This window comes from Egretta garzetta, unplaced genomic scaffold (genome assembly GCF_000687185.1).
Source record: "Egretta garzetta isolate BGI_Z169 unplaced genomic scaffold, ASM68718v1 scaffold214, whole genome shotgun sequence".
NCBI classification, from domain to species: Eukaryota; Metazoa; Chordata; class Aves; order Pelecaniformes; family Ardeidae; genus Egretta; species Egretta garzetta.
This window is the reverse complement of record NW_009259491.1, coordinates 215,073-225,965: the sequence shown is the minus strand read 5'-3', so window position 1 is coordinate 225,965 and position 10,893 is coordinate 215,073.

Genomic DNA, 10,893 nt, shown 5'->3' with positions numbered 1-10,893 from the left:
TACACATATCTAAGCAGAATCAAGCACTCTCAAAGGAAGCTTGAAGAGCCATGACTCCAATATAGTGCCACAACTGCATTCCTCAGGGTCTCACACTCCATCTACCTGGTTCATCTACAAAGAGATGAGATCTCGAACCTCAGATCTTCCCTCAACGAGGCAGCAGTGCCTCCTGCTGTACTCCAGGCTGCATTTATTCCCAGACTTCCAGTTCTGTCTGGTTTCCGTTACCAGTGAAGCCACAGTTGACATTTTGAGAATAACTGAGGTGAGTAATGGAAGATGTGTCTAACTGGCCTCAACAGCTCTGGGAACATTGCCCTGGGTCACAGACAGTCCTGCACAGTCCAGCGTGGGACGGCCGTGAGCTGCGCAGTGGGGGAGGCAGCCTGAAATACCCAACAGATATTCTGCTCATAACCAGCTTGTAATGCATTTCCGAGTGTGTTTGAGTATTGCAACACATCAGGGCTGATCTGTGGCACCCACAGGGTTTCAACCTAATCAGACACACGCCCCTCTTCTTGCTTTAACACATCTCGGTACCGATCTGCAGGAGGCCCTGCTGCAGCTCTGCGTCCATCTGCTGAACAGACTCTTGGTCGTGCTGATCCATGACAAGCTGTCACCGTTGGGGAATGCTGACTGGATCACAACCCATGTGAAAGCCAAGTGTGGCTGAATCCAAAAACATCAGAAAAAGGAACTTGGGGTCAATCTTACTTGAGGAATGTGCCAAACTTCCTGGAGGTCACAGCAAGAGAACAAGCCCAATGTTTTACCTCTAAAATAGAGAGACAGAGAGGTTTTAGATACTTTTGAGTTGTCAGCCTGTAAAGCAGGTAGACGAGCAAAATAAAAGAGGTCCTTGTCTCTGCTGCGGGCTGTAACTGGGAGCCTTTTGCTGGAGAGGGCTCTTCCTCCCCCTCAGGTGTTTTTCTGCATATCAGGTAGAAAATCTCTTTGAAAAACAGCAAGTCAAATCTTTCAAAACAATCATTATGATAACAAAGAAGAATAATAATGTTAAAGACCACCGCAACTTCCACCCAAAAAGTTCCTGAAGACTTTGCAGAAACTGTTCATCAAACCCCATTGCAGGGCAGGCAACTCTGGGGAAGAACATCAACCACAAGCACCTCCACATCTTGCTGTGGTCACTTCTCACTGCAGTCAGAAGGGCTTCGCTGGTGAGGCTGCTGGAGCCAGGGGATGAGGCTCTGGGCTGTCCTCAAAGCGCACCGGCAGGCGCAAGCAGCGCACCACCCTTCCCTCCCTGGGGCTACGCTGATCCCAGTAACATGCCCCCAGTACTGACATCAGATGATGGTACTGCTGAGATGTCTGTCTGTCTGTCCCACCCTGGCACCTTCCCCTTCCCAGGCAAGTTTTAGACAACCATTAAGTTTCACAGCACAGCTGGGAGACTTTGACATTTCGTATTTAGAGAAACTGAGGCAGGAGGTTACAAGGTTTCTAAAGATCACCAGATGAAACTGTGGGAGTGCCAAAAACTAGGTGTAGATAACTAAAGCTCTTCAAATGATCTGTTCCACTAGATAAATCTCTTTTCTACTCCTTTTCCATTAAGGAACAAAAAGTGGCCTAACAGTCCCGTCAACAGAAGGCAGAAAAGGACATTTATACGTGAAACAAATTTCCTCAGGGAACAGAGTTCCCAAATAACCTCCTCCATGCAAGTCCCAGTTCAGTGACAGGGTAGGAGGGGTCAGTGGACCTGGAAGCTGCAACACCTCCCTCACCAGGACCGCCTAGGACCGCAGTGCTCCTGCCAGCCTGGCTCCGGAGGCCTGTGCCAAGCCCAGCTCTGCTGCAGTAATCCCTATCATCACCATGGCCAGGAAAAATGTAGCCTGCAAGCTGTGATGCCAAGCCGACTGCAGTGATGAGCCCTGGGAAGGGGTGCCAGGACGAACGTTAGCTCTTCTGTAACTAGAAGCTGCAGCAGTGGTAGCTAAAGACCTAACTAACTGAGCCGTGGTGCAAAGCCTTGCAAGGACGGCTTCAGCTGAGGAGAAGTTCAAAAAAGCAAGGAAGGACTCGTTTGGAGGCAAGAAGGTAGCTCTGAACCTTTGTAAGGTCACTCCAGACTTACTCTGGGATAAATGAGAGGAAAAAAAGTCTCGGTCTTGTGCATGTAGAGCCAAAAGCAAATGTATGCAAAACCCGAGTAACACAGGGGAAGCATTTTTCTCTCCTCTTTCCCCCTTTACCCATTTCATACTTGTTTTTCTTCCTCATCCCAGAGTAAAAGCCTGATCCATCAGCTGACAGGCAATCCACACATGATTTCAAATTTTCCTGAAGCTCTCCTCAGAAACACTTTTCCTTAGAAAATTATCTGCTCCCTCTGCAGACCAAAGAGAGCATCATCTTCTGAGCATCTACGCAAACCAAGCCAAACTTCTAAATCTTTGGTGGTTCAAAATTCATGGCATAAAACTGGGAGATTTCTTGAGTTCTTCATAGCTGTTACTGAATTCTTAGAACAGAGCAAGCACTGCATTTGGGCAGGCATGCAAAAATAGTAATTCATATTATTACGACAGTTTTTTTCAGCTTCATTCTTCTTTCCAGAATTGTCCTTGAAAGTAAGTAGGAGTAATCAGAAAAGTAATCCTTCTGACATCCATAGCAATGTGCCATCCTTTCTGACACTAAACAGTTGATGGTCATTGCCAGCCGGAGGGAGGAAGGAAGATGTGACCACGACATCTATCTGCATTCTTATCACAGATATTCTGGGCACAGTAGCAAGAAATGCTTGAAGTGAAAGTTTTTATAAGAGAAGGGGAAGAGGCTTCTCTACACACACTGAGATCTGTCAGAGAATATTTGCAGAAAAGCAATACTGAATTCATTCAAGGAGATCTTGAAAAGAAAAATATGATGCTAAAGATTGAGCTCTTCAGAGACTAAGGAGACTGTTCCTGTGCCAACCAGCCAGCACTAAACACAGTAAATTCACAAACTACACCCGCAAGTCATGGAAGCAACGAGCATCCATCAGGCTGCTGACAGTTCGAGAGGACTTGGAATATGTTAATTGCTGTTAATTTTGTGATCCGCCTTATCTGTTCCACTGTCTTTTGGCTTAATCATTTTTCGCTTTCTTATCTGTTGACCTTAAGCATCCCACCTCCATTTCCGAGGTCACCAGTTAAAGGGACTTACCAGAGTAAGTTCCTTATTTTGAACAGTGAGATAGGCCCAGGTACACCTGCGGAACTTCATTTATCCTGCCCAGCCAGCAATTACACCTGATGGACTTTCTGGCTGCTGCAAGTTTTCTAGAGCCTCCTTGTCTTAGCAAAGCAGCAGTTCCATGCTAACCTGAAAAGGCTCAGCCAGACAGCCAAGAGCTCATACTTTCTATCATCTCTTGCTTTTTTTTTTTGAGTTGAAGTAGTCCAGTTTTGGCTTTCTGTCCAGAAAAAGACTTAGGAAAGGCCTTTTCTTTCATGCATATTCACAGCTTTTTGCCAGGATCTAATGAGACTCTGAACCAAAGCTGACACAGTTGGTCTCAGACAGAATAATCTCTTCTCGACGTGCACATAAGCACTTTTTGGACTGGTTTCCTTTCTCTCAGGCAATTATAGGTGACTTTAAAGAGACAAATGTTGTCAGACTCCTCCTTTGTCTGACAAGCTTTTTTTTTCTTTTCTTGGTGCTCTCCTTTCTGAACAATAATAAAAAAGTGGGCATTTCTGGGGGACTTCCCAAATTCTTGACCACACTCACCACAGGGTTGCATTCCAGCATAAAATCACAGCCATTTCCTGTTTTTCTGTCCCAAGCAGTAAACAGGCACCTCGAAAGCTCAGCATTTATAGGGAGGAGCTGTGGGTAATCTGCTGGCAAATGACTGCAGTTAAGTACAATTTTATAATTACGAAGAACTCTCTTGGTAAAAGGCAAAGGTATTTTTCCTACTCATTTAAGAATGGCATCTAGCTGAGTGTTTTGCTACAATCCGATAGCCAGAACTATCCTTGGAGGAACAAAATTACCTGTTACAAAACTATGAAGAGCCTGACAATTAGAAGCAATTAGGATCCCCGTTAGCCTTTCGCAGCTCTCACCCCGCTGCTTGCTCCAGCCTCCTGACTATCTTAGTGGCCCTTCGCTGGGGTCCCTCCAGTTTATCAGTATCTTAAACTGGGGAGCCCAGAGCCAGCATTTCACTCCAGGAGGGGCCACACAGCTGTGGAGCAGAGAGGGAATCACCATTTTCTCCAACCTGCTGGCTGCACTTCTGTTAACACAGCCTGATGAGCCTTCATCACCTTTGTGTTCATCATTCCTTCCCTCTCCTTGTTTTCCTTGTGAAGAGATGATCAGATTCCTTCAATCAAAGATCATTTTCATGTGCTCTTTATTTTGCATTGTACAAAAAAAATTAATAAAATGAAGTGTTACTCATTTTGCCATAACCTCGCAGCTTTTGCAAAACTTCAGCCTTAATTTAGCCTACTTTGCAGATACACTCTGGTTCCAGAACAGCCTGGAGGGATTGAAATGGGGCCCAAAACTGAGGGCTTGAGCAAATGTTAGACAGCTGCATGCATCTTTCTGAAGTAAAACAGATACTGAATGTAGCTGCTTGGAAATGAGAATTTTCTGCTTCTGCTATGCTTGTCATTTTGCAAGTTCTTGTTTTATTTATCAGTTTGGATGCACCTGACCTTGTCTGTTCTATCTTGAAAACCTCCTTGTGCAGGGACAGCAGCTGGGCAACCGTCCCCCTCGCAGCCCCGAGCAAAGCAACCCAACCACCCAGCAGGTCTGTGGGCACGTTTGCTTCAGACATTGTTTAAGCAAAAGGAGGAAGGGGAAGAACTTAGTGGTGTTCACCAACCATCACCAGAACAGACACAGGAGATCCCTCCAGGTTGCTCAGTTCAGCGTCACCGCTGGCCCGTGGCTCTCTGACCTGGCCACCCTGCCTCCTTCCTCCCAAGCAGCCCCTCCCAGTGTCCTCACCTAACAAGATGGAACAATCAACTCATCTGGGTAAGAAAGAGAAGAAAGAAGTCACTCCTTGTACAAATTTCTGTCCTGATGATGAAAATGCTGAATGGAAGCATATCCCCCCTCCAAGGATGGGAAGATGTCAAACACTCGGTCTCTTTTCCCTGCCCCTGCTTCCCACGCAGGGTGATTTTGGGAGGTCCCCACCCCAGGCAGGGCAGACAACGGAGGAAGCCGAGGGAGCTGTGGCTTCACAGCCTGGCCCTGCCTCAGCGAGCCCCCTTGCCTCTGGCAGGCCTTCACCAGCAGACTCGGGCCCTTCAATCTGTCTTCAGGGAGCCAGAGGATATCTTCATTCTCTTTAGATGAGCATCAGAAAAAAAGGGCCCTTGGATGCGAACACACCTGGGCTGCTGAGGAGCGCTGACATGGCTCTGCATTCTGCTCCTGTTCTCTGGGCTGGTGACACTGTCCACCTGTGAGCTACACCATGAGTGGTCTTTGTCTTAAAAACTGCCTTCCATATATACGTGGACAGTGATACTTAGAGGGACAGGGGGTAGGTGCCCTGGGCCAGCCAAAGGCCATCCATGGTGCTGGTGGTGGCTCCTAAACCCTCTGCCCTGCCTGGGATGGAGCTCTGTCTCCGCTCAAGGCCTCTGGCCTCATCAAGGTTACAAATTGAGATTGGACACCCTCTTGTGCCGCCCTGTCCCCTGGAGCAGGGGGGCTGGCAAGGTCAGCCCAGGCCTGGCCCCAGTGGAGCCCCTGGGAGCAAAGCCTGGCTTGGGCTGTAGCCCCAGCCCCTCACCCCCCAGGGACCACCACCACGAATCTCAGTTCTGTCACCAGTTGGAACAGCATTGCCAGGGCCAGTTCTCAGCAGCCCTGCAATGAGGGCAGTCTTTTACACCAGGGAAAAGTGTCTGCAAAATGCCTTTAGGCCAGAACAGCGAAAGCCCACATCACTTTGCAACAGGTAAATGAAAATGTAAGCATCGAGGAAACCGAGGATGAGTTCTCTCCTGCGCAGTAAACAACTTCCCCACCCCCAGGAGCTTTTCTTGGCTCCTCTCTCTTTAAATCATCAGTCAGTGTCACAGTGGAAAAACCAGAAGGACTCAGTCCCTTAAAGCTCTTTCCTCTTTTTGCCTGTCGTTTAATTAAATTATCCTATAATGAAATCTTTCCCTAATGAGTGAGTGTTTAATAATTTATTAGACACTGAAGCCCTGCTTGGAGTCTCATCAATTATGTATCACAGCACCAGGCACTTTCAATCTCTCTTTTTTCATTTCTCATTCACTTCATTAAAAGCCCCAGCCTTGCTGCTCCTAGGTTTCAATCCACTTGCCCAGACTTCGAGGTCAGTTCATGGGCACCTGTTCTGCCCCGTGCTCACCAACAGATCTGTGCGTGCATGTGTTAGCTGCTTAACACCATAGGTAGCATCTGCGTACGTGTCCGCTCACGCGTGTACCAGATCAGGGGTACCTGCCTTCGGCCCTGTGAGCAAGAATGTGCATTTATCCCAGATTTATACAGATTGTTGTGTAGGTGTACATACGTATGTTTGTAGATTTATAAAATCTCTCTGTGTGCAGGTGTGTTTCCGTCAGCACTTGCATATCTACATCTACAAGGTTATATTTGCTTCTACATCCATGCAGGTATCCATCAATACTGGCGTTCCTGCCCACACCAGCACACTCCTCCGATGGCAGTGAATATACTTATTCCACTACCTTTTTCATTTTTGTTGTCCTTAAAACAGTAGCACATATAACCTGTAGGAATCAGTCAGGGAATATTATCCAGGAGCTGTAAAGGTAATGAGCCTGTATCTACTGAAGTGATCAGGAAGGGACTACCAAGTGCACATTGCTGCAGTCCTGACAGTCACCCACTGAGAAATTTGGGGAAGGAGCTGCCTTTTCACCAAGGTTTCCCATCCCAACCACTTTCATCCCTCTGCAGTCTGTAGAGCACTAAGCCTTTGTGCAGACCAAGCTCCCGTAGTTACACCAAGGTAGTTCTGGAGTCAGTAACTCCCTGGACTACTTATCCTAGGAGCATTTTTCTGCGAAGATTTGTGTAAAGCATGCTGCTGTTAAAAACCGAGTCTAGGGGAACAGTTTCCCCAGAGAATTGTTGACCTTGGAAAAGTTATTCTAAAACTTCATCCATTTGCTCCAGCTTCTTTCATTAAGTCTGCTCAATTACCATAAACCCATAATGAGTTCAGTCTCCTGTTTGGGAGCAGAGAGTCAGGCTCAGCTGTCTCTAACTCACGCGGTGTCCTCGGCACCCTGCTGCGCTGGCGCTCAGGAGGGCTGAGAGGCCTGGAGCTGGCGAAGCTCCGGCTCTGCACGCCTGCATGGGCAGCACAGCTCAGCGCGATGACACTGGTGGTAGCAGAGTGGGTCTGATGTTGAGCTGACCCTGTCTTGTAGAGGTACAGTGCTCTTTGGTTTCTTTCCCTGTCAAAGCCATGCTGAGCCCATACCCAAATGTAGGCACACTGAAGCACCACTGGTTTATCACAGTGTCTTAGGGTCTATTCCAAGAGAAAAACAGCCCCACAGCACATGCACTGGGTCACCGCATGCTCCTAATGCCCAGACTCAGGCTGCTCAGGAGGAACCTAGGGCAGAGGCAACCCCTCCTCCTCCTCCGAGCAGCCAGCACAGCCTTAGCACAGCCTGGTGCTGCTCCATCTGACTGCTGCCCCCCTCAGATCAGGGCTGCTCCAATCCCTGGTGCCATGGGGTGGGGATGGTGTTGGTCCACTCTGCTGCTCCCGCCTACCAATGCTTCCAAGGATGGGAAAATCACACGCACTCATGTGTACATCCATTTGCATTTTGAATACTCAACTAGACAGCTGTGCATGGGAAAGACTTTTTTGATCAATTTATACCCCAAGGCACAAAATTTGATTTTCCTCTTAATTATCTTATCAAGCATTTCTAAAAGGGTTGTTAGCCCTAACAATCTCATCAGGCCTTTCAAAAAACCTACTGTGTTTTTAAAGGGTCTGTCTTTACCTCAACCTGTCTCTTTCAAAGTGAACACATCCCCAAAACCATAGTAAGAGAATCTGTCACAGACACCAATAAAATATATTTTAGTAATTAAATTATGATTATTTTTTTAAAAAAAAAAGTCCTGTATTGGTGTTACTGAAAGCCTGTGTTGCTCGTCAGTAAATATTCTGTGTCAATAGGTCATTAACTATTAATCCCAGTGCTGGCCATTTGAGAACTTTACATCAACACTCTTGTTATTTTACACATTGCTTCTCATCTTATTGACTTGCACATATGGACAAGAGCAGAGTCTCGCAAATAAGCCCATGTCGATAACGCACAGGACACCACCTCTGATAAGGAAGGGGAAGAATCGCAAGAAAATGAATGTGTCTGGGGCTACCATGAGTATTTATTTACACTGAGAAGAAAGAGAATCCACTCTTGAAGAACTTACTGTATTACCTAAGATGAGCTTCCAACATATATTCACTCTCAACCACATTCTGGCTTCTTTTCTTTTTTAACATTAAAGCAAATTTGGTGTCAGTGAAAGATGCCAGGCTGACGAGCAGCGTTCACTGCTCGCCGCGCAGGCTGCTGCCCAGATGAGCTCCTCTCCAAGCTTGGCTCCCTGCTGCTACCTGCTGCAGGCAGATGATTTCCAGGGCAAGAACCGAGCTCGCTGATCCAGCCCTACAGTGCTGCCGGAGAGTATCACCTCCAGGAACGCATTCTCCAGAATAAAAGACACGGCAAGGGGAGAGCTTAATAGTTCTGATTCTCACCCTTTTCTTCAATAGTGTCTTGCAGCTAAAACGCATTAAATGCAAAAAGCAGGAGCAACATTTTTTTTTAATGGTGAAAAATGGTGCATCAATAAATAGGTTTTTTTCAAAGTTTTTCAATATGCTGAACATTGTTCCTCCCAAAAAATTCTCTCCGGGCACCTAATCTATGATCTCAAATCAAACTCCGACCTGTTGATTTTAACCTGATTCTTCTGTAAGTCACCCTAGAAATATTTTGATTCCCCAACTGGCTTTTCTCTTCCTTCCAAGTAACAGTTGTGCAAGTCCACAAAGCTACTCCAAGCAATTACTCAACTGGACAAACTAAGAAATACAATATCCTGTATCCAGCTACTAGACATGTCCCTACTGTATTCCTTGGGCTGTTAGGGAAGGTGACTGACAAAGTTTTGAAAAGTCCTATTAGTGACGTATATGGTGAGACTGAAGGGGAAAAAGTACTTGCTTCTTATTTTAACTCTAGCAGAGAGAGAGAAGTGAGGTGGTAAACAAAGAGCAGGGATTTGCAGTAGGTGTCAAGAGCATGTGGCAAAGCGGCAGCCAGACGAACGCACGCACACACAGATAGAATTGAATAATATTGAAGCGGCAATTGCTACTCTGTGATCGAGTGGCTCTAATTCTTATGGAGAGAAATTATGACAGTGCAACAGCTGTGCTCTCTAGCAAACTGCATAATGATATTCAGGTTTTATGGCTCTTTGGTTTGATTCCCAATAGCAACTATCCTATTATCCGTCGTCGAGACAGGTTAGCACCTGCTAAAAGCAATTTCTCATAAATTAGTTCATGTCAGCTCTTGAATGGCTCCTGCTTAAGCCTAAGGCCCGCTGGTTCCCCGCTGCCGCCGCTCGGCTCGTGCAGATGGCTGTCTCCCCGCAGCTGTGTGCCGGAACGGGCAGCCCGGCAGAACAATCGGGGCAGTGTGCGCACCCTGCCAGGTTGTGCGGGGCCTTCGCACGGGGACCCACACCTGCGCCCTGCAGATGGCCAATATGCTCCTTCCCTTTGGGGCACTGCAGAGGAGGAGTGCTCAGAGTTCCTGTTTGCGTCTGAACCTGGGTATCCCGGCAGCTGCATTTAGGAGAGGGGTCAGCGGGCCAGGCTCGCTGCAGAAGGCAGAGCCCACAGCTCGCACTGGGTCCCTGCACAGCCATGGAGAGCTGCTTGTGCCTGGCACTGGGAAATGCGTCCACTGTCAGGAGCCAGCAGGTCCATGGCACAGACCTGACTGATGAGTAAGGTGGGGCTCACCCAGCCACGCTGGATTCTTGCTGAACATGGGCCACTATTTTTACATAATGTATTTCCAACCCAACACTTGAAGGCAGATCCTGGACTCAGCCCTAAGTTAATGCCACTGTGAAGATAAGGATGGTCCTTGAGTTAAGAGCAACATTTGAATCACTCAGCTGTAAAAATGCAGGTCAACCTCCAGTTCTCCCTGCCCTTTGGCGGCTAGAGATTAATATGTGCTTCATGCTCTCTGCATCGACCCATGCAAGCCTATTTGTGCCCGCTCCATATACAACTCCAGAGACAGCGTCATACGAGACCCATGAGCCGAGACCCACGAGCCGCAGTTTTGCAGGCTGAGCTGCCGGCATTGACCTTGGTGTGGAGGAGCCGCTTGCAGGACGGCACGCACAGATGGAACATTTCCTCAACACAGACAGACCTTATATTACAGAGTCCAGTAGGTCACTCTAAGTGCTTTGAATCAATGAGGCATCTCATGAGAGCCGGTGCAGGCCCCCGGACCGGGGTGAAACCTGATCTCGCAGCTCAATGTGTTACAACAATTTTTCAACTGCATTGAAAACAAGGGGGGTACGGGGCAAGCAGTGGTCTCTCTTGAGGAAATAGCCCGAAAAGGAGAAGGTTTACGCAAGGTATGTTCAGGATCATCAAGCTAGGATCTGGACAGACCAAACCGAAAAGTAACAGTTGTGAATAAGGGGAAGCAAGAAAACCTGATGCTGGTCAGTTGAGTAGCAGCGGTCAGAGCACGAGTGATCAGCGCTTTCATTGACCTGTCATTACAGAGCAGCATTCCT